Source organism: Hippoglossus stenolepis, chromosome 14 (assembly GCF_022539355.2).
Source record: "Hippoglossus stenolepis isolate QCI-W04-F060 chromosome 14, HSTE1.2, whole genome shotgun sequence".
In the NCBI taxonomy this organism is placed as follows: domain Eukaryota; kingdom Metazoa; phylum Chordata; class Actinopteri; order Pleuronectiformes; family Pleuronectidae; genus Hippoglossus; species Hippoglossus stenolepis.
Window position 1 is genome coordinate 10539659 of NC_061496.1, and position 23273 is coordinate 10562931.

The 23273-nt window shown below is 44.9% G+C and overlaps 1 long non-coding RNA gene across 1 annotated transcript in view; it reads left to right on the forward strand.

The window, feature by feature from the left end:
- The first annotated feature begins 1750 nt into the window (after positions 1–1750).
- Positions 1751–23273, forward strand: part of LOC118121595 — a 28519-nt gene continuing 6996 nt past the window's right edge. The window contains exons 1-2 of the long non-coding RNA XR_004698348.2: positions 1751–1996; positions 13724–13891. This is a non-coding gene — a long non-coding RNA (uncharacterized LOC118121595). The remainder of the gene's footprint in view (positions 1997–13723; positions 13892–23273) is intronic.

The following is a 23273-nucleotide window of genomic DNA, read 5'->3' on the forward strand; positions in this document are numbered from 1 at the left end:
GAGGGTGTTGTGAAACATATTTCATGTTCCTTAAGTGTGACGACAAGCCTCGAAACCCCTGAACACCCTCCTCAAGCATTTAATAATCATTGTTTCACGGTGTTGGGGGAGCGAGGTGGAGATAATGTTTTGTGTCTAGATAACGCGTTTGCCTTCTTCCTGCCGCCTCCCCATTAACGCATGAGACAAATGGAATGGGTGCATTGCCTTGGAGCCATCCAAACGAGGGTGTCTGCCATGAAGTGAAGGGAGGGCGAGGAGGTGGAGGAAGAAGGACGAGGGGGGGGGGGTGGTCCAAGTGCCACAAAAATCAGGGGAGCGGCTGCTCGGCCCTCACGGCAGCAGTCAAGTGAATGTAGAAACAAGAGAAAGCTTTGCGGAATATTGATTTAATGCCGCAGCCCGAGCGGGAGGGGGGCTGGAAGATGCGCGCTCCGGATTACTTGCGCTCTATTTCCCAACCATACAGAACCTTGAGTTCCTCTGCCTCCATCACACTCCTGAGAACCAGAGAGAGGGACGGAGAGGGGACAGAGAGAGAGAGAGCGCTTTATGTGGCGATGTCCTCTGTGAAGTCCAACTGCGAAGAAAATGCGAAAAGTGGAAGAACAAAGACGACAAACACGTAACATGTCATGCTCCCTTTGTTGCTAAACATGTCGGAGAGAATATCACGGGATGTCGTTGCTGCCACTGCAGGACCTATAGGTTGCATCACTTCCTGTCATTTACCTTCCTCTGCACGACTTTTAAATAATGAATTGAGCTTCAGAACGTGTTAGGATCCAAACATACATTGTAAAGGTTCCTTTAGGCCGTTCAGCGAGGAAACATTCAACATAAACCCAATGGCCTTTTTGGAAGTATAACATGAGTAGCATGGGTTAATTTAAACATTTCAGATCATGGGTGGGCCTTCTCTAATCATTTGGGATTTTCCCCTTTTTCGTTTTTTTTCATTTGCAGACCATAGGAGACACAATGAGATGATTTATCCCTGCTCGTATAGACGAACATAATCCTGCTGCTGTGCTTGTTACGTCACATCAAGTGCAGATACATGATGCGGACTCAGTATTTCCACAATAGAGTACTGATAATCTTATAATCTTTGCTTTATTGATAGAAAAACAAACCTCTGAAACCTCACCGACTGACTAAAGATATGAAAGATCAATTTAATTAAAAGTTTTTTAACCTTTAACCCATTGTGTTTTTAGAAGATTCTTCCAAATAGATGGTTTTCCCACCTTTTCTCTTGACTGTACGGTTGAAAGCTTACACAATCATATTTAGCCTTATTTACTCTAAAGTGTTTTAGTTCGGCTGTCAGCCACATGTAGAAGTTGGTGTGGACTCACCAGACATTCAGCCCTCACTCTCTCTCTCTCTCTGTGTGTGTTTTCATAGAGGAAGCAGAATGTGCACGTTCCCCTCACTGCGCTTCGTGCAACTCTTCGCGTCGATGACAAGATCTTTGGAACAATTTGTTACTTAATGCAACCCCCCCTCGCCACCGCCGACCCCCCCTCCGGCTGCTGAAAATTATGAACAGTGCGCCGCACTCACATTCTTGCGCACGGCCGAAGCTGAAGGAGGCGCCTCCGCTCCCGGTGCTCTGGGCCAATGGCGCGCAGGAGCAGCCTCATCACGCTGATCCGCGGCTGGCCAATGGCGCGGCGCCGCCCGGCTCACATGACGCCTTTCTGTGCGCTCCCTCTCCTCACATCACACAATCCCGGCGAGTGCGGGCATCACTGAAGACCTGACACCGGCGGAATCGGACGTCCGCGGTGTCCTCCTCGGCATCAATTTAAAAAACCCCGGTTGTTCTCTTGCGCAAAAAACTTCCACCGCCGGCGCGCGAAGCTGACCCGGCCCTGTCGCAGAAAAGGAGCGCGCTTCGCCGGGAGGAGCAGGCAGTTTTTTCCGTGTCCAGACGCTCGGAGAGGCGCAGGGGCGAGACAATAACGCCCAGAAGTTATTGAAATGAATCGTAAGTAGGCCATATTATATTTTTTATATCATATAATCCTTTATTTATCACTAACAGTTAATAGTTACCTTGTATCTATTGTCTTTTTTGTAGTTTATTCTGCGTAACACGTATGGCTCCATGTGTCACTTTTGCGCCCTATGCGCTCTTGTCCTTTTTTTGTTTTCCATCCACATGTGAATTAAAGCTTTAAAAACCGCTTCAATCGCCGCGTTATGTGACTTCATGTTGTGCCCAATGGTCCGAGAGTTCATCCGGCCCCGTGCGCACTCGCTGTGCGTCTCTGTGGATCCGTCTCAGTGTGGATGTGCATGTGTGGCTTGTGTCCGCGCAGCGCCATAGCATGAAATATAGATAAAAAAAAAGCACACGGCAAACCCGCTGACCCCAGGCCGGCAGTGCAACCGGTCCACACGGCTCAATGAGGACAATTAGAGGGGGGGGCAAGAGGGAAGAGGGGGAAATGGAGCAGTGAAACCAACAGAGCTGCACTTCTCTTCAACCAGCCAGACAGGATAAGGGTGGATCTTCAACAACCATGTGTCATTTCCAACCCAGGATATGACCGGGAAAAAAAAAAGAAGAAAAAGAAAAATGTCCCTTTTAAGTTTAGAGGGCTGAACTGGGAATGCTTTTATTTTTAGAGAATGAGCAAACAAGCATCCCTGTCAAATTCCAGTCTGACAAGAGACTCTTTGAGGTCATGTCACTCACTGAACCCTTTTATTGATTGGAAATGAGTGGAGCGGGGGTGAGAGGGGGGATCTGGGTGCAAATTTTATGTACATTTAGGAGTCAAAGGAAAAAAAATTAAAAAATTGGGTACCCTCTGATTTTTTTTTCTTTCTTTCCCTGATTTCTGCACAATCAGAGGGAAAGAGCGTGAGGGGCGGGTGGTGGTGGTTGGGGACCGGGGCCATTTGATGTTTTGAAAGGCTTCAGATGGCTTTAATTAGGACCTATAAAATCTGTCTGCCCCATTCTCTGAGGCGGCGCTGCTCTGGAGGAGCGAGGAGGGAGGGGAACTGAGGAGAGAGAGAGCGAGGGAGAGAGAGAGAGAGGGGGAGAGGGGGAGAAAAAAGAAAGAAAAGCAAACCGACACAGAAAGTCACTTCAGCAAAGGATCGTCTAATCAAATTTTATAACCCTCTCTCTTCCCCCCCCCCCTTTGCCTCACACCCTCCATTTCCTTGATGCTGGTGGTATGTAGGCAGCCCTCTTATTCCCCCTTTGTCTGGCTGCTGTGTTATCTATAACCCCCCCCACACACACACACCCACCCACCCCCAAAGCCTCCCACCACCCTCAACCTCACTACCGCCAACAGTCGGCCCGACCCCAGTCACCTGAAGGCTAGACATAATGATCAAGAGAAGTTTCAGGCTGTCTGGAGCACGGCCAGTTTTTCTTTTTTCTGTTAGTTTTTCCTCATCTTCTCTTCCTTCTCTTTTTTTTTTTTTGTCCTCCTGCTGGCCTGGCTCGGCTCGGCCCTGCCCGGGCTCTCTCTACCTCTTTTCCTCCGATATCATCACTATCGTGTGTGTGTGTGTGTGTGTGTGTGTGTGTGTGTGTGTGTGTGTGTGTGTGTGTGTGTGTGTGTGTGTGTGTGTGTGTGTGTGTGTGTGTGTGTGTGTGTGTGTGTGTGTGTGTGTGTGTGTGTGTGTGTGTGTGTGTGTGTGAGGGTCTGCAGTTTTATCGCCACTGCTCCCATTGCTGCCTCCTCTGTGTATGGATCTTGGATGTAGGGTGGGTGACTCACACAGCTGCAACACACACACACGCACACACACTCATGAGGAAACATCAAAGACTTCTTCTTCTTCTTTGTGTGTCTGTGTGCGAGCGGGTGAGATTTCAGCGCCGCTGTTTCCCGTGAGCGTCTACATGACTGTAGGTATGGCACGGTGCCTGTAGTTATTTTATTCCATTTTGTTCAAACGTGCTGTGCTACTTGGTTTTCTCACATTCTTTATAATTATATCACTGCTCAGAGGTTTTTTTTCTTCTTCTGTACTACACACGAGGCCCTGAAGCTTGATGTTTCCTTGTGTTTTAAGTTTTTCCAGAGTGATGATAATAATCCTCACACTTGATCTTGGAATACAAAGGGATTGGGTTCAATAAAACATTATTATTAATATAATTATTATTAATAAGCAAAGATTGAGACTTTTGAGCATCAAAAATAAACACTATCGTGCTTGAAAATGAAAATGTTTCCTGTGCTGGAGGTTTTAAACAAGGCCCTCGGATGCTTTCTGTCGCATCTCGACTCTGGCGGTTGGCGTCTCTGAGTTGGTTCTTAAGGCGAGGTGGCTTCTGAAGGGAGAAAAACGCTAATTAGAAGTGGGAGTTGGTGAAAATGCTTCGATATGTGGACTTTTATTTTTTGACAGACATCTTCGGGAGTGTTTTTACTTTCAGAGGAGCACACGTCTTTGTTTTCCCGATGTGTGTTGGTTGGGGATTACATCATTTTGGCTGCTGCTGGGTAAGCTAGATAATAAGCTAGCTTGCTTTATGCAAAATGGCTGGTTGGAGTGGACTCTTTGTTGGACGTCTTTGCTTGACAACAGTGGAAATCCGAAGTGGAGTGGTACGTAATGTTTTTCTCTGTTTCTACTTGAACGGGGTTAATCGTTTTTGTCCATATTCTGAGTTGTTTTCTTCAAGCGTCCGTTTTTTGATCGACTTGTTTGTTAAAAGATTATCCCCTGTAACAGCTGGAGTGTGTTCGCTCTGTGTCCGCAAACCATGTAATCTTCTCTGATGTGGTGTTTTTGAAGAACACGTGTTGGTAAAATCTGCACAGGGCTCTGGTCGAAATCCCACCACTTGTTTGTGAGTGTTTTCTCTCCGAGGGCTGACTCTTGAGTGTATCATGGCATCAAGGAAACGGAGGATGTCTCTTCCTCTGCCACCACCCTTTGAAGGGGGAAGTAATAAAAAGCTCAATGGGTGCAGCAAGCTGTTCTGCCCTCCTACACTTTGAGGCTTTCTACCTGGAGATGAATAGGAGGCCCCTTTCGTAACGAAGGGGGAGAGGAGAACATTTTATTGAAGGCTGAGGATGTGGGGGGGATGCGCCGACGCTTGTAGACACTCGGTGTGAAATCGTCCACTTTACAGGAAAGTCAGTTTGACACGAGAATAATTATTATTTTAAGGATCTGCGAAGGCATAGTTTTCAAAAGCATCACTAACCCGTCAACATGTTTGAGTCCGAATGATGCAAATCTATTGTGTTTAAGTAGGTCAACAGGGTGTTATGTAAACATCACCAAATTGTCCTGTTAAATCCCGCTCCAAGTGAAATACTGTCTTCATAGCGTGATTATACAACATCCACGATAATAACATCGGACAATCACAAAGCCACAGATTAGGATTTTCTCTAACCAGATTTCTGCGTATAGGAACGAAGTCATGGTCAGGAATGTAAATGGCGAAGTCATTCAATTACCACCGTGCCCTTTCCTGGGAAAAGTCTCCAGCCATGAAGAGGTTAATTGTTTTTGAATCTCCGTCCAAGGGGAGAAAATGAGAGAACAGGAGGGATAATTGAGCCGCTGAAAGTTGAGTGGGTTATGGATTACCGCAGTGTTTCCAAAAGGAAGAAGGAAGGGAACGAGAGAAGAAGGAAGGAGATGTGAAAGGCCCACGTTGTGCAACGCAGCCGCAGGGATCGTCTGGCCCTCTCAGGAAGAGGGAGAACTCCGATCCTGACCCCTGACCTCTCGCATGCCCCTCCTTGCTCCAGGTGCAAGCCCTCACTGCTGGTGGCTCGCACGCTGACACACACCACAAGCTAATTTTTCTCACACTCTGGGAGCGCTGGGGGGAAACACAGCTTGAAAAACGCAGATCCTTTTCACATTTTCACCCCCACCCTGCTTCTTTTCCGTCATGCCATTCTATTGTCAGGGGTTAAAGATCCAAGCCGTCTCGTTGGGGCGCGCGGGAAGGGGGTTGTGACGATATCGGGCCTCTTTCATTTTTTTCCCTTCCCTCCTCTGAAATATGTTCTCGCAAAGAAAATGGATGACTGTCTTCTAACGGGGCGGGGGGGAAGAAAAAAAGATGATCTGACATGGTGCAATAATCACAGGAGTGTTAATCAGAGGGATGTCATGTATAATTAGTACAGTGTTTGATAACACCACCGCGAACCACCTCAGGCCATTCGCGAAAGTTTCTCTATGCCATTAATGTGCGTTAATAAAATTCAAGGAACCCCCGGCTGGATCGAGCCCTCTGCATGGCCCACTGGTTAAAGCGCTGTAAGGTTAATGAACCAATTTACATACTTTCTGCTGCCATCTGGGCGGAGTGATGAGGCAGATGCTCCCTGCACTGTGCTGTTGCGCTGCACCGTTTCAACATGGAGGAATGTGTCAGGTCTGCAGAGGTCGGTGAGCACGTTTTAACAGTCACTCAAAAACAGTCACGAGTGAACTGAAAATCTTTGCAGCTAACAGGGCCCTGCAGAAATAAGCTTCGATCAGGCTGCTTTTAATTTTAATAAAATGTTACTGTAAAAAGGAGCTTTTCTTTTGGTGGATGATAAATGTGGTCGGCATCAAATTTGACCACCACTCCCAGCCAGGTCAACAACCGTAGCAATTGTTCTACAGAAAAAGTGACACTTATGTGTGGATTATACCCTGACCCCTACTCGCGTCAGGGAGAGGGGAGTCATCTGGGCCTCAGGCGATGAGAAAGTCCACCCAGAAAAAAATCCCTGCAGACGATGCTGGGGACTAAAGAGAGGATTAGTGTCTGTCCACCTCGCTTCCATCCTCATCTGGGTGATCATGTTACAAATAGAGCATTCTCGAAGCGGTTTTTTCAGCTGGAGGAACAAAATGAGGTCTGTCGGCGATCAATAAAGCAGTGTGAAGGCAGAGGGATAGACTTAAAAAATCAAAGGCTCTGGCTGGCATGGCCATCATCTCGCCCCGTCTGCTGGAATCAGATAAGGGAGCAGGGCCTTGCAGGAAAGGTTGTTTGGCCCCGGGGCAGCTCGCCTCGATGGATATCCCTCCCACTGGCACCCGTTGCAAGCTGATTTCATCTGCAAATGGGCAAAACCAAAAACGTCTCAGGAACTATCTGGTCCCTGTTTGATACTGTACATGTGCAAGAGCTTGCTGAGGGGATAGATGGGTAAAAAGGGAGCATAATATATAATCCACGGGGCGTGTATGTGGGGGAAATGCGCAGCTATTCCACTAACCCCTCTGTTGTCCTCCGTGGATGATGGCTTTTACCTCACGCTTCACTTACATGATTTGGAAAAAAAACCCTGGTTTTGGTTTGACAATGTGTCAGAGCTGGTGCGAGTGTTCGTCTCAGATTAGTTCTTTGTGCCGTGAGGAGAGAGGAAAGACTGGGTGGGGGGGTCAGGGATGGGGGGGAACAATACCGCTGCGATCCTAGTTGAAAGAAATCATTTGCACAATTTTATGAAAGCGGTATTTGTCCGGTCGGATGGTTCTATCAAAGCCCAACAGCCACGCTGCAAGGTGATTTTAAATGACGCGTCGAGGTACAAAGCCGGCAAGATGTCGGGTTAGAGTCATTCCTCAGCTCAACGCTCTCCAGGTAAATGCAGATAATGCGCTCTCAAGTTTTTCTTTCTCTCGCTCTTAAAGAAGTCTCATTTCTACAGACGGCTCTGAGCTGACACCAGTGCTGCCGGAGCTTCTGTTCTCAGCTAAGCTTGTACAAAATGTATGTGCCAGAGATGAAAAGACATCATGACTACACTTTACGCCTGTTAATTCATCCCCTGAAAAACCAGCTCAGAAATGCTTCGAGTTTCTTGTTCTTCTTAAAGTATTATCAGCAATTTTTTTTCTCCCTCCCCTTTTCCTTCTTTTTTTTAAAACACTCCCAATCCTGACTTGTAAAAGTTTAAATACCAGCGTCGTAAACTTGCGTATGATGAGATTTCAGGTAAGTGAACAGGATATGTAATAAGATGATGGGTGCAATTACTCATGTTGAAACCTGCTGTTCTCTTGCAGCGCAGATAAAAGAAGAATTGCCCGCCCCTGTCTGTTGTTGTGTTCAGTTTCAGAACCCCCTGCAGTATTTCCTGGTGACTCACTTCTTTCCGGGCCATTTCTGCTCAAAAACTTCCTAAGGGTGAGCCACACAGATTCAGCGTTTTATCGCCGATGAGGGACCATTGGGCATAATGAAGTTCTGTGTCCCAGCATGAGTTTGTGGGGCTCATGATTACAAATGCTTCTGTCATTGTCTCCCATCATCTCCTGCCTAATTGAAGACAATATAAGGAGACAATAGGGTCTCGCTCATCATTCTGCATCAGTGACATGCTCTATGGAACGTGCCAGTCTGTTAAAAGCAGGGTTGTGTGTGTGTGTGTGTGTGTGTGTGTGTGTGTGTGTGTGTGTGTGTGTGTGTGTGTGTGTGTGTGTGTGTGTGTGTGTGTGTGTGTGTGTGTGTGTGTGTGTGTGTGTGTGTGTGTGTGTGTGTGTGTGTGTGTGTGTGTGAGTGAGCTTGTTTAATTTGGACCAAGAAGATGGACAATTAAACTACAGCTCCCGGGGGGGCTGTTCATTTTGGTCCGCTTCCCCACTTCATGGCCGCCCGCCCTTGTAAACGCTCCTGGATGTGTCTGGGTCATGCGTCAGGGGGTGGAGTGGGGTTTCAGGCGGGACGGTGATTGGGCGGGGGCCCGCCTCTGGAGGGGTTGTCTCGGATGATTAGGACAGCCAAGTGTGGAGAGTCCCTCAGTGCCTGGCCTCCTTCACCTTCCTAATATGCACTGAATAAGTCCCCCTCCGCTGTGCGTTTGTTGTGGGGTTGGGCGGGAGGTGGGGGGGATTATGTCTGGCCATGGTTTAGGAGTGTTTGTCATCTGCCCCCTCGAGGCCTGCACCGGCTCCTTTGTCTGAGCGTCAGGCGTCGGCACAATGTCAAATCACACAATGTGGCCATGCAATCAGGGCATCTCGGGTGAGGAACTGACAGGATTTCATGTCTGGATTTAACTTTTTTCTATAAATTATAGGATAAAGAATTTAAACGGGTCATGTACTCTATGCACTGTTACAACAGTTTTATCTGTGTTGTAATTTTGTGCATTTAAGCTCATTCTTGCAACAAGAAAATCACTTACATACTGATTTGAAACCCATTTTAAAAACAGCTTCTGCATCACACACATCATACATAATGTATTTTTTTCTTAAATTCTGTAAGTAATGTTCATGACGTTGTATGAGGATATTCTAGGAATATTAGAACCACATTTGATCTATAAATTAACAGGTTTTGTAATGAATAGCTAAAAAAAAATCGACATAATTTAAGTTTAAGATAGTATCGGAATAGATGCACATTTCTTATCTTTACAAATTTAGTGTGATAACTTTTCCTTATAGCTAATTTTAGCATTGAGCTACTGTGTCTTTAATTTGATCCCCATAGTCTCACTTTGAATTTAAAAAATCTGCAAAAATGCTCTCACTACTTCAGAGCCATTTAAAAGCATCCAGAAAGCAGGTTAATAATTTACAATTTATTAAATGCTATAGTAAAAAAGATCATTGATATTTGTCGAATAGACTGAAAGAATTTACTGTAGATTAACAGTTAAAACCCTGGTGTCACGCACACAGTCTGTGGTGCAGTGTAATGGTGTCAAAGGTGTTTCTATGGTTTCACACAGTGCATCTCTGTATGAAACTTGGATGAACGATTCATTCATGTCACACAATGGCTAACAAAGAGGGCACTGAGCCCCGGCCAAATATCAGAAGTTACATTGAAAACAAACTCCAAAAAAAAAAAAACTGCCCTTGCTGTGTACTGTGGAGGCAAAACCTCCCAGCGACTGATAACAGTTCTGCAGGATTTAGGCGCTGCGGGATAAACGGCTTCTGTGGCTTTACATTCAAGTCAGTTGGGCGTTTAGAGCACCAGGAAATGACACATTCCTCCTTCACGGTCACAAAATAAACCCACATCCTACTGTCTCTGAGTAATTATGTCCAAAATTGCAATTATTCCCTTTGCCAGAAATAGTCAAATTTATGGACTTCAATTTGTTGCACTTTGGGGACTTTTATTAAACATTAGTTTCTTTACTTATCAAATGCCAGAAATATAACTAAATTTGAGGTGTTTTGAAAAATCTTTCTTTTTACCGTTTTTAACCGAGAAATTGAAACGAAGTCGCACACATTCACCTTCAAGCTCCAGTGTTACATTTTGGGCGTCTGACTCCTGAATCATATTTTGACTCATTGGAACATTTTCAGTCTGACCTCTAAAACAAGTCAGTCTTATTACTAATTCTGTCCTAAACTGTAACAATATACAGTCACTGATGAGTAAATACACCAGGTAGATTTGTAAAGACGACGCCCAACAAGCTACTTTTGATCTCATTATGCGTCTTTCCATCTTATTAGTGGCAGTTCTGAGTGTTTCTCTTTCACCCGTGTTCGGTCTCACAAGCTCTTTATTTGACAGAAAATATTTCAAACAATGAAAACATCAAAAGTGCACTTGACAATTCTGCCTTCTCTGCCTGAGTAAGTTATTTTTAAGCTTCTAAGTAGTTTCCACTTCATTCGCCTGTGTGCCCGAAGGTGCATTAAAAACCATTTCCACAAAGATTTTCCTGAACAAGCCCTGGAGATGTTTTTTAAGAAATGTAGATAGTCACATTAATTTGGAGTGAGGGATCAAAGTAATTACAATTGTGTGCGTAATTGAGTTTTTCCCGGTTCAGGGTGAGAGTCTCATCCGACCAACAGGGATGTTTGCTTCCTTTAGTGATTTTCTATAAAATCAAAATCCCAGGATTACACTGTAGACGAGGAAGAAGAGTTGTGGCATCAAAGCAGTTTCATACCCAGCGTGATTTTTGGCAAATATTAAAACGCTTCCAAATTTAGTTGCACCACTTCCCACAACCTGGAGTCCTTCAAAGGTGAGAAATCGAGGGAATGAAATTGAAATTGGCGCCCTCCGAAAACACAACACACTCCATTTGTTTTTCTTCTTTGATCTTTTGTAGACATGGAAGGGCGCCTGAGGTTGGAGTTAATACACTGGCAAATATATCAATCTATGCATATCATCTATCAAATAGAGGCTGACTTTTTTTTCTCTAGTGGTACAAGAAAGCAAACCCAGTGCAGATGATCTCTGTGTGGGGAGGAAGCCTTGAAGGTTTGAATCACGTCTGCCACATTATCCCCGAGGGTTTTCTCGCCACCTTACACGCAGGAACCAACACACACACACACACACACACATGCGTTCTCTTGCACGCATGCAACCATTCTTCCTCCCAGCGCAGCGGGAGTCTGTCTTTATCTGTCCTATTGATTAATGAAGCAGGCGCAGCAGGGTGTCCGAAAGAGGTAGGAGACTAGATCAAGGCTGCGAGCTGCATCACTGGCAGCCACAGTCACAACACACAGTCACACACAAACACACACGAGCACACGCACGCTCACAGTCACGCTCACGCACTCTCTCACTGTCTCTGTCATGTTCTCTCTGTGTCTGTCACAGCAGACAGCGAGTGCACAGGCAGCCATGACACACAAGTGTACACACATGCATACTGAGCGACGTGACACACCCAGCTGCGCGGACACATACATGTCACCATAACTCACAAACACGTCGTCCCACATGCACACAAAAAAAACATCCAAAATGAATTAGCATAGCTCGGCTGTGCGTGCGCCTAAGCTGGAAAAGCGTTTTCTATAAACATAATGTTTGCAGATTAGTTGGGGTTAATGATCCGATTGCCTCGGAGCTGTGTGTGTGTGTGTGTGTGTGTGTGTGTGTGTGTGTGTGTGTGTGTGTGTGTGTGTGTGTGTGTGTGTGTGTGTGTGTGTGTGTGTGTGTGTGTGTGTGTGTGTGTGTGTGTGTGTGTGTGTGTGTGTGTGTGTGTGTGTGTGTGTGTGTGTGAAAAAGCACTCCTCTACTGTGCTGCCTCCTTCTCTTCCAAATGAGACGTGCTCCAGGCTCCATTACAAGAGCAGTATTTATGCTATTAGAGAGCTGGGTTTGCCACGCTATCCGTGGTAGCAGAACCAAATGGCTAAAATTATGTCTCGACTAACCTCAGCGGGCAGGTCCAGTATTTTCTTTGCGCAAATGAGAAATTACAAGTTGTGTACTTTAGGGCTATTTTTACGAAATCGCCTGTTGGAATATCACGCGCATTACATTTCAGTGTTTGTTCTATCGGAGCAGAAATAAAAATCCAGAGTCAAAGAGGTTTTTTTTTTTCTTCCCTCTCCACCATCTTTACTTTGGAGTTTAAAATTAGATCCTTTTAGTCCAAACCAGAAACTGTTCACTGTAAAAAATTTTTCTTCCCAAGTCTCGTCGACTGGAGTCGGTGGGTTCAGTGAGGGTGTTGTCCCTCCTCGCCACAGACACGCTCTGAGAAGCCCCTCTCATGCGATGATGAATGGACAGAAAAGTGCAGAAATGAAAGAGAGTAGGGGGGGGGGGATAACTGAAAAAATGACTTTAAGACCCCAACTCCCTTCCCCTCCCTCCACCTACATATTTCTCTGCTGTCCCTCCCTCCTCATCCTTCGCTCCCTCTCCTCCGGCGTTCCTGTCAAGACATGCCTCCGTCCCCGCTAACCAGCGTCGTCCGTGGCAGGACGAGGGGGCAGGAGGGGAGGAGGGCAAACAAAGGAGCACTGTTGCCGCTTTCGCCCAGGTTTTTGGGGAGGGTCGACACCAGGCTTGAGGGGTGCGGGTGGAGCGGGGAGGGTGGGCACAGACTGGGAGAGAGAGAGAGAGTGTGACGGAGGAGGTTTATCACTAAGAATAGAGATTAAAATGAATGGGAGGGGAGCAGGGGTGTCTGTTCTGTTCACAGTAATAAAGAGGACAAGCAGTTCCAGTAATTTTTTCACACACACTCAGTGCTGCAGTTGGTGTGAATGGGTACGTGAGTGTGAGAGACAGGGGAGGGATGGAGATGCTCCATTGTTTCCTGGCCATTGTACAATATTTGCTTAACCCTCGCGCTTTATCTGTGCAGCTGTAGGCTGCAAATGAGACGGCGAAAAGTGCGCAATGCCGGCTGTCACAGCTGTTAGCAATTTCATCTTTGCACTGTAAGACAACCCCTACACACACACACACACACACACACACACACACACACACACACAAAGCCTGTCTGTGTACAAAGCAGTGTGGTCGGGATAAAATCATCCTCTTAATAGCACAATTACACGTCAGCTTCGTCTATGCAAACAGAAGATGGAGGAGGGAATAGACACAGTAACAAGCCAACACAGGCATGTAAACTGTATCATGCAGCCATATATGATGATGATGATAATAATAATCCTATGGCCGCTGTTTGCCTCTCACTTCTCCCTGACTCCTTCGTGAACCTCACACCTTGTTACACTGAGTAAGATGTAAATACAACGCTGGCTGCTGTCGCTCACGATGTCCCTGCATCGCTCGGGTTTTCAGCCAAAGGGTTTTTTAAAATAGTGACTCGAGGTTTGGGATGGAATATTCAAACTTTTATAGGTCATGAAACTCTTCGCCTGTATCTCACACTATTTTCTAAGCCATGCGAAGCAATAAGTGACATCCCACCAGGCTCGACTCTGGTAGTGATATCTCAGTTCTACTCAAACCGTATCCTAATGGCTGGTTTCCCCTTTCTGTCGTCCTCTGTTTCAGGTTTCGGAAGGAGCTGACTGACATGAGAAGAGGAAACAGAACTAGAAGTAGCAGCGTTGGGCTTCACCGCCGAGGAAAGAAAGGGAAGCACAACCCGCCGCCCACCCCACCACCACCACCACCACTCCAGAGAGGAACGCAATGAGAACAAGACAAGAGTGATGAGAGGTAAGAGAGCTTGGTTGTGCCCTGGGGTTACATGTCGTGTGTGTGTGTGTGTGTGTGTGTCCTCTTCCACCTGGTTGCCTGAATCAGATGTGTACCAGGGGTTGATGTAGTGTTTCCATGCATGTGCGTGTTTTCTTTTTTTCCCGTTCTTTTTGTTATGTGTGCGACTGTTTGCTTTTGTGTGTGTCCCTGGCGACGAGCCACAGCCGCCAGGTGAGGAACGTACCGCCGGCTCTGACTCACCTGCCGCATCCTCCTCTTCTGCACTGTCTGTAATCTCTTTATCTTCTCCTCTGTTTTCCCACACGTTCATTTCTCCGTACTGACGAGGAGCCGACCAGCAACGGTTCTTTCTTTATTTATATGATTAGATCTCTCGGAAAAATGTAGAAGTAAGTTGGTGGGAACTGGTTTTTCATCACGACTGTGGCTTTTGTTAAATATCATACGTCGACTAGTGACGCCATTTGTTAAGATTTAGGTTTTCTCACTCTTCAACTGCCACAGTGTGAAACTAGAATGGCACTCGGAAAGCCCATAACTCCCTTATGAAACCACATTTAAATTCACCAGATCCGGATTGTTATATGGATCTGCACCAAATAGCACACACTCATAAATATCAGTCGCCTAAACTTGTCAGATTAGTATTTATTCTCTGAGAAATGTTGAAAAATGATATATTTATATTAAAAATCTGGTCTTTTATTAACTTAATTCTTAGTTTATCAGCTATTTTATTGAATTCCCTTTTATGGTAAATTGACATTGTGTCACTGCCCTTTGACAAACTATTGAAACAATAAAATCATAAATCTTTCATCCAATAAAAATAAAATATCTTTACATTTCATGTACTAAACATGAAGTGGTGTAATGTGAAAATGGCTTTATCAGTATTGACTTATCCTTTACCTGTGTTATCACAGATGTTTTATTCTTTCCTGTTTTGTGTCAGAATACAGAGATTCCATTTCACGTTGTGAGGATTTGACCTTTTCTCTCCAGAATTCATTAAAATATTAAAAAAAAGAAAAGAAATCCAATGTTTCAGGGGGAGAAAAAAATAAATCATTACCTTGGACAACAGCGAAGCCAAAAGCCCAAACACAGGAGTGAAACTGGGAGAAGAGCCACCTTATTGTCTTAACTGTGTTTCAGCGATTCCCACAGTGAGCGTCTCTCACACACTAATCTCCCCGCGCTCCCTCTCTGTGTGAGGCTGAAAGCGGCAGTAAATCATTCGCTAGCGTGCAGGCATGACCGGAGCGGCTGCCACCGTACACAGATAGGAGGAATGGTTAAAGGGAAGGAGGCAGCCAGAGGAAAAGAAAATGTTGTTTTTTCTCCGTTCTTGTCATCCTCCTTTCTTGTGAGACTCCCTTCCACCTCAACCTCCCACTCGGAGGTTACAGTGGCAGCGGTGGGATTCTATATTTTTTTCTTGGAACCAGGAACAATAAGATCTTGTTGGATCCAGTCCAGGGTTTCTTAGTTTTCCACACAGATCCAGTTCAGCTTGTCTCATTTCACATCAAACCAACGGAGTCAAACTCAATTCTCTCCTCTAGCTCCTCACGTCTCATGCACCTTTTCTCTGTCTGCCTGAGCCGTGCAATCTCCTCTCAGGCCACCCACTGTCTCAGGTCTATGCAACAAGTCTCTTTATTTACATTCTTCCATCACTGTCCTATCTGTGCTAGATGTTTGATTCCCAGGTAAGGGCGCTGCTGCTGCTTGTGCACAACCACTAAAAAAGAGATGTTGAAGAAAGAGTAAAGGGTGGGCTATGGGCGTGTAGAGTGCTGGTGTGAAGGAATGGGAAACTACCCTCCAAGGGAGCTGTGCAAAATCTCTGCCCAAATAACCCCAGTTGGGTCAGACAGAGTTGTTTTCGAATGGAAGTGGTTCTGAACTCATTGAGGAATAAATGTCTTCTCAGGGGGAAGAAAGGAAGGAAATAGGTGGAGGATGTTATAAGCAAGTATCCAGACGTGCCACCGCTCTTTCTTCTCCCCTCTTTTTCCTCTCAATTGTGTCTGTCCTCTGCTCCAGTGGAAGAAAGTCTTTCAAGAGCAGCCAAGTCTGTCTAAGCTGGCTTTTAAAAAGCTGCCGGGACTCAGGACGCAGCGCAGTTCTCTCTTTGGTGTCCATTTGTCTGTGCGGAGGCAGGGAGGCGGGCGGGGCTCAAGCCACAGTGTGTCTCTCAGTTTCATATTTCAGAAATCGCATATGGGAAAATGACAGGCAAATGAGTCACTCTGTCAAGTCGTATTGATTCGCTGCGTGACGGGGGGACAGAGCGAGTAATTGTCAGTTTCATGCTCGCGTAAAAGAGCGGGCACAAAGATGGACGATGGTTTTCAATTGTGTGAGGAGGGGGAACACAACACTGTGTTTGGGGGGGGAAAGGGGAAGAAAAACCTGACGGACAAGTGTCAAGAATGGTAACGTTCGGACGGATGGAAGAAAGACTGATGGGCATGACGGGGAAGGGATTGAAAAATTGAACAGAGAAAGAAGGTTTGAGAGTTGGGATGAAAAAGACGGAGATGGATGTTGGTGGGGAGGATTTCAAAGGGAGAGCGAGAGAGGACCACAAAGGGGTGAGATAGAGTAGAACGGGTAAATAGAGTAGGTGGGGGGTGAGGGCCAATGAAGCGATGCCTCTAATGTCTTTATAAGGCCATAAAACACGGCACTTCCTGGCCTCGGTCTAATTGCTGAGAGGGGAAGGATGGGGGAGACTCGACTCTACCTGCCTACTAAATAAGGCCCCTAAATCCTCACAGCTTGGCCTGGGGGACGCAGAGAGAGAGGGAGAGAGAGAGAGAGAAAAACTCGACGAAGGTTTGAATATTCTTTATCATCGAGAAAGAGAGAGAAATAGAAAGAAGAAGAGAGAAGGGGAACTTCTGTGCTTTGATAATCCCCTTAGAGTCATTTCGCAAGAAAATAAGTGAACGGTGAATGACAGAAAGGGAAGTACGAGGTAAAGTCCAAAGACAGCGCTGAGAGTGAGATTACAATGCACTTAATGGCTATTCGGCACAATAACCACTTGAAAACCAGGCTGTGAAAGAACACACAGAGGGGAGAGAGAGAGAGAGAGAGAGTGGGTTTTATGGACTCAGCGGGAAACAGCCAGGGAAATGGCTACGCTTCCCAGAGGAGCTGTGTGCTGAAGTCTTAAAATACGGGAAAAGTAACGCCTGACATCGTCGGAAAGGAAAACATTTTCATTTCATAAACTGCTTGACTAAGGAACCCTGCCCCAACCTCTAACCCGCAAATCAGCAGAGTGAAGAACAGAGCGTTTTTTTACACGAAGCTGGAAAAAAAGTGTAAACGTGTCCTTAACTGTTCCTTGGATACCTGCAGATGTACAGGAATGAAAGAGCCATTATCCACATCGTATATAATTCATATTTGATTCTAAATGAGACAATTTGACGATTGTGAAATTCCTATGAAATGTTTTGGCGCATGAATCATAAAACATAGAAGACAAAAATGTAGCCACATAAAAGCCTCTAAGTAAATCCAGACATTTTGCATTTAGGGTAACCACATGTCCAGAGACGTCATAGATGTATTGGTGGTAATGTTATTTCTTTTAATCTCTTTGAGTAACTTAAAATGCTCGAATGTGGCAAAGAACAAATACGTTTTAAGTAACCACACAATTTATCCCATAGGCTATAACTTAGTTGTGTAATTTCTAGTCAGTGTTATTTAGTTTCATTGAAAGGGATATTGAAACTTTCTTTAAAGCTCACATCCTGATTTCCCCTTCCATCCTGTCACCCTATTGGTTGTATACTATGAATGAATAGTGACTTCAGGCGCTAGCTTCTTTTTCTCCAAAATGTAAATTCCCGTCTTCATTTTTTTAATCTTTTGCCAGAGACCTTTTCTGAGTTTGTGAGCTCTGTGCATAACTTTTTGCTGATTGGGATGACAGGAGTTCAGGGCTGTCTTTTGTCTCAACTTTGCAGGAGCCGTATAACATTTGCCGTGTGTGCGTGTGCGTGTGCGCGTGCGTGTGCGTGTGCGCGTGCACGTGTGTGTGTGTGTGTGTTGAGTTTTATCAGTGGGGGAGAGAATGAAAAGGAGTCAAACGCAGCCCCCTAAGCTTCCCATAATGCGTCCCGAGAGGAGACAAAGGCCCGCATTCACTGCAGGGTGTCGATAAGGCCAATCATTAGTCTGCCATTGGAGGTATTACCCCAACACACGCAGATGCACTTACTTATACACACATGCGCAGTGCAGTAGGTTATTTATTCCTCTATCCATTCTTTTTCTTCCACACACACATAATATTCTTATATATGCCAGAGAAGTGAGCGAGGCGAATTGAATGGAATAAAGGCAGCGGAGTGGACCCCTGCTGCTTTCCCCATTGCAGCAGGATTCACTCAGCCTCACACAGTCGAGGAGTCCACACTCGGCTATATACCGAGTCTGTGTATGTGTTCATACATATACAGTATGGCTGCCACTTTAAGTAGCTGCTGCACCGATCCAGCAAGAAAGAAACCACAGACCCCTGAAACGGTATAAAGTGTACCTCAATTAATAATTTAAATGGTGGCACACGTTTTAAACATTAATGTTATAACCTTGTTGGAATAATGGTGTTTAATTTCCATTGAGGTGCAATAAGTGCAACCTTTGACTTTCACGCTTTTGTTCACGCATCTTTGTATCGTTTCGTGGTGCAAAGTATTTTGTGCAGTAAAGATTAGCAGCAGTCACTGAGGTTTTCATTATTAGGATAAAATCCTTGAGATAAATCATCTTGTTTTCAAGGGGGTCCTTCACACAAAATCTCAATACATAAGACAATTAGCAGAAATACACTCATATATTCAAACAGAAGCTCTCCCACACCCAGTCACCCCCACTAGTCCCCCAATGATGACAAGTTATACACAAAAGATATACACACACCAATGTTGAGCTTCACACAAGCATGCACCTGCACATCTGGAATTAATAACTTTAAATATCTACGGACACTGAATAGAAGTAGTAGGTTATTAATCAGAAGCAGGAGCAGGAACACATGTGGATAAACGACCATCTCGATGACAGAACTACCTTGTTTACAGTAATCATACCAATCCCTTAGAATAAATGCAGTATTGATTCGTGGATGATTAAACGCTGCACGTTGTACATTTACTTAACAAGACAGGAGCAAAATTAGATGCATGAGGAGAAAAATGGTTGTGTTTCCTAGTAGTGTTTTCCTGTGTGTGTGTGTGTGTGTGTGTGTGTGTGTGTGTGTGTGTGTGTGTGTGTGTGTGTGTGTGTGTGTGTGTGTGTGTGTGTGTGTGTGTGTGTGTGTGTGTGTGTGTGTGTGTGTGTGTGTGTGTGTGTGTGTGTGTGTTTAGACTAAGGGAAGGACGACACTGCTGTCTAGGTCCTAAGTAGATGATGGACCGTAGCTCGTATTCCCATTCCCTCTCATTAGCGCCCCCACACACACACACACACACACACACACACACACACACACACACAAAACCCCCCGAGTTCCCAGCCAAACGCCGAGCGTCGGCTCAGGGTCATTAGCCTCGCTGCTTGGAACAAATGTGCTTCGATACAATCTCGGCTAATATACAAGAGAAGCAGATTAACCCCATGATCCTTGGAGGGTATCATATTGAAAACATTAGGGAGGAAGCAGTGGACAGGAGTGACGACAAATCATTTTCCTTTATTTTTAGCATTTCCGTTTCAACTTGGGAGCAGATTTTTGGTTCCTTCTTTTATTACTTTGCGTGCTTGGAATCTCATTGCACTTCGGCTAAACATCACAGCTGCCTGACTGAAAACAGATTTAAAAAAAACACATAGCGAGAGAGAAGTGGGCAGTGGATCAAAGCCTGAGGAGGATTTGTCTGGCAGGTAGTCGCTGGGGTCCTGCCTGTGCAGAGACTCACTTCTCTCCCTCTCTTTCTCTTCCTGTCTTCATGTCTCTGCTGTGAGTGTCGACCAGTAGGCTGCTCCCTACCATTGGCGGCTTGAAAATTATAGATCATGAAAAAGAACAATGCAGTCACAACATCCTCCTCCCTGGAGCACATGCCTCCTTATTACAGTGCACAGATGTGTGTTTGTGTGTGTGTGTGTACGTTCTGTCTTGTCGTTTCCACCCTTTCATCTAAGTGCAGGTTTTGATATTACTGTTTCATCGCACCTCTTTTGATATGGTAAACAATTCTCCCACTTGATTTTCACATCCTGCGGATCTCGCCATCAAAAGAACCTCGACAGGCCCCTCTTTTTGTTTTTGTTTTTTAAGTCTGGGATCATTTACGAGTTCAAGGGTACAGGAGGAGATAGTCCAACAATGAACAACTTAAAATCAGATTAGCTTCGGTAACCTCAGTAAAAACAACTTTGAGCTGCGCTGAATAGGTTTATTTCCATCTAAGGTCGACGTGTTTGCCCAAAAATGTTCTTTCCATAAGGCTTCGGTGAGGTTTGCGGCATGTTGGTGGCGGGAGGGCGGGGGGTCGGCTCAGATGTCTGTTTTGAGCAGAAGGACACGCCCAGAGGATGGATATAATTAAGACTTGTGACTTTTCTTTAAGGAGAGTGTACGGGTGACGGCTCTGGGTGGTCTAGCTCTACATGTCTGCACTGGTTTTATTATAAACAGGCATAATATGGTAGGAACACATTCTGACAAAGCACAAAGATCAGCATATACTATAATGTGCTCCGACATAAAGACCACAGAAGTGAAAACAGCCATGTTACTAGTTTCCAGGCTGGTTGTCTGGACATGGCGGTTTAAAAGAAATAATAATAAAGATATTACTAAAGCAGTTTGGCAGACATACCTGATATTCATGGAGGAGCATTAGTAAATGAATGCGAGTCTGTGCTCTCTGCATTTTATCACAGAACCAGCTTACCAGCCTTTATTTAGACATTGAATAGAAGCAAGATGATCCCAAAAAAAGCCTCACATTTTATATATATATCACTGTGCTTTTAAATATATATTTTCTGTGTTTGCTTATTTTGTTCAAAGAACCCGACACAAATCTCCAGGATTTTTCCCCTAAACAGTCGAAATCTCTTAGTCACTCAAGTATATTTCAACCCTGGGTGGCCCAGAGAGCTGAACTCTTCACTGATGCAATGTTTGTGTTGTTTTCTGCCCACTGAGTTACGCAGGGCCACAAGTACAGAGTTTGCCTTGAACAGCGAGGAGGTATGTTCATTAATAACTTGTAGCGCTGCGTATTTGCTCGACCCTGTAGCCTCTCTGTCACTCTCTGCAGGAAGAAAAATATCCCCTGGGTCACTGGAAATAAGGTTTTAGCACCTTGTGACTGCTGTTCCACTTCAGACATGCGGCTCTCAAACGAAATCCCTCCCATGAAATGAAGACATTTGAAGATCGGGTAATTTTCGCTGCAGGATTCCATATCCTCTTATCAGTTAATCTTATGTGTTAGGAGTCAATATAAAAGTTTTAATACATCTAATTGGCTTTTATTTTTTGTGAGCGCTATTGAAAACAAACCTGTCGTTTATACGCAGCTTCCTTCACTTTGTGGGGTGAAAAAAAGAACAAATCTGATAACGAGGGCCTTTCAAGCATTCAGTCCTGATTAATAGCATCTTCTCGTTAACACATAAACACCCTGTGTAGCATCAAAACGTCTGTTAATTTGGAACTTTTCTTTTTTCTCCCCCGTTCGCGTGAATTGGCTCATTTAGCTGGCAGAGGGAACACAGTTCTTTATTGTTGCATTTTGTTTTGAAGGGGCCTAAACACATGGGTGGTCCCAGGGCTTATTCCCCCCTCTTCTCTTTTTGTAATGTACTGAGCAGCACATGGATCCGTTAATGAGAGTATAAATTGGTGACTCCGTGCCGGGACCTTAATGACGGTGGTGCCCTCCCCGGTCCCGGCAAGCCTGCTTACTGGAGCAGAGCGAGGGATGCGAGAGAGAGAGAGAGAGAGAGAGAAAAGACAATGAGGTAGAAGTGGAGAGGTTGGGGGGGGAACTGACGTAGGAGGTGGTTAAGATAACATAGTGAATGTATGAAGGGATGCACTGTGGAAAAGAGCAGTAGCTGAAGGACGTATTAGCTCTGCAGGACAAATATTGAATTCCATGTATGTATTCTGTCAGATGCAGTAAATTGAACAAACGGTGCGTTTGGAAAGAAACGAGGGACATTTCTTATAGGCGGCATAAAAATGGTTTAATTTCTCCCTCAGCAGCTTTCCTGTGCCGCCCTGCGCAACTGTATTTAACATCAAAGTGAAGTGTGAACAATTTTTCATCCGGCCAAGGTCAATCATTGTTCTCTCTGTGTGGATGGAGATCCGGCAGAGAGGAACTCACAAGAACCGTATTTTACTGGCGAGTCTTATTTATGCGAGTCACCTTTCAGCAGCCTTCTTTCTTTCTTTCTTTCTTTCTTTCTTTCTTTCTTATGTGTGTTTTCATTTGTAACCAGGTTTTCAGACTGACGTGTGATTTGTTGGAATTTTCAGGTCCATTAATTATAGCTGGGGTGTTGTTGCTTTTTTAGCATGGCTTTCATTAGAGTGGTCTAGACTACTTACTTACAATATGAGAGAAAAAGGCCAAAAAGTCAGATTGTGGCGAGCTTAAAATATGAAATACTGCCACATGTAATAAAACGTCAAGTTTAAACCTCAGGCTCTCAACACAGATTTGTAGTTTAGGATTGGGAGCCGGCTTCTGTTTCAGACTTAAGGTCCAAAACTGGTGATAAACTAAAACGGGTGAGGTCATAAACTGTGCAGAGGTAGATCTTTATTAACCCATGACATGATTTAGTTTGCTCAGCAACCAAAGAAGAAACTAGTCTCAGTAGAACACAGGCCTCCTCCAAAGCCCAAAGGTCCCATTCAATTCAACCAACTGCATCCAATTACACACATTCATAGATATCATTACCCAAAATATGCCTGATTGTTTTTTTTCTACATTTAGAGGATCCACCTCCTGATGCAGATCCACACCAAAGTTTAATGGGTTCATCCCAGTTCCATACTGCATCCTCCAATCAAGTTACATGGCATTCTGTCCAGTAGTTTGTGTATAAACTTGCTCACAAACACACAAATTAACAAACAAACCAATAAACAAACGGAGCAGGGGTCAAAACATAACCTCCTCGGCGGTGGTAAAAATAACACACTGTACTTACACTGCACAGTTAGACTTCTACGTGTTCTTATTAAGCCACGACACTCCCTCAAACCAGGGAAGAAATACGTTAAATCTACAAACGGCAGCGAGCTCAAAGAAATTATTCACGCAGCTTAAGTAGCTTAAAATAAGATGAATATGTCCTCTGTCTTTTTTTGATG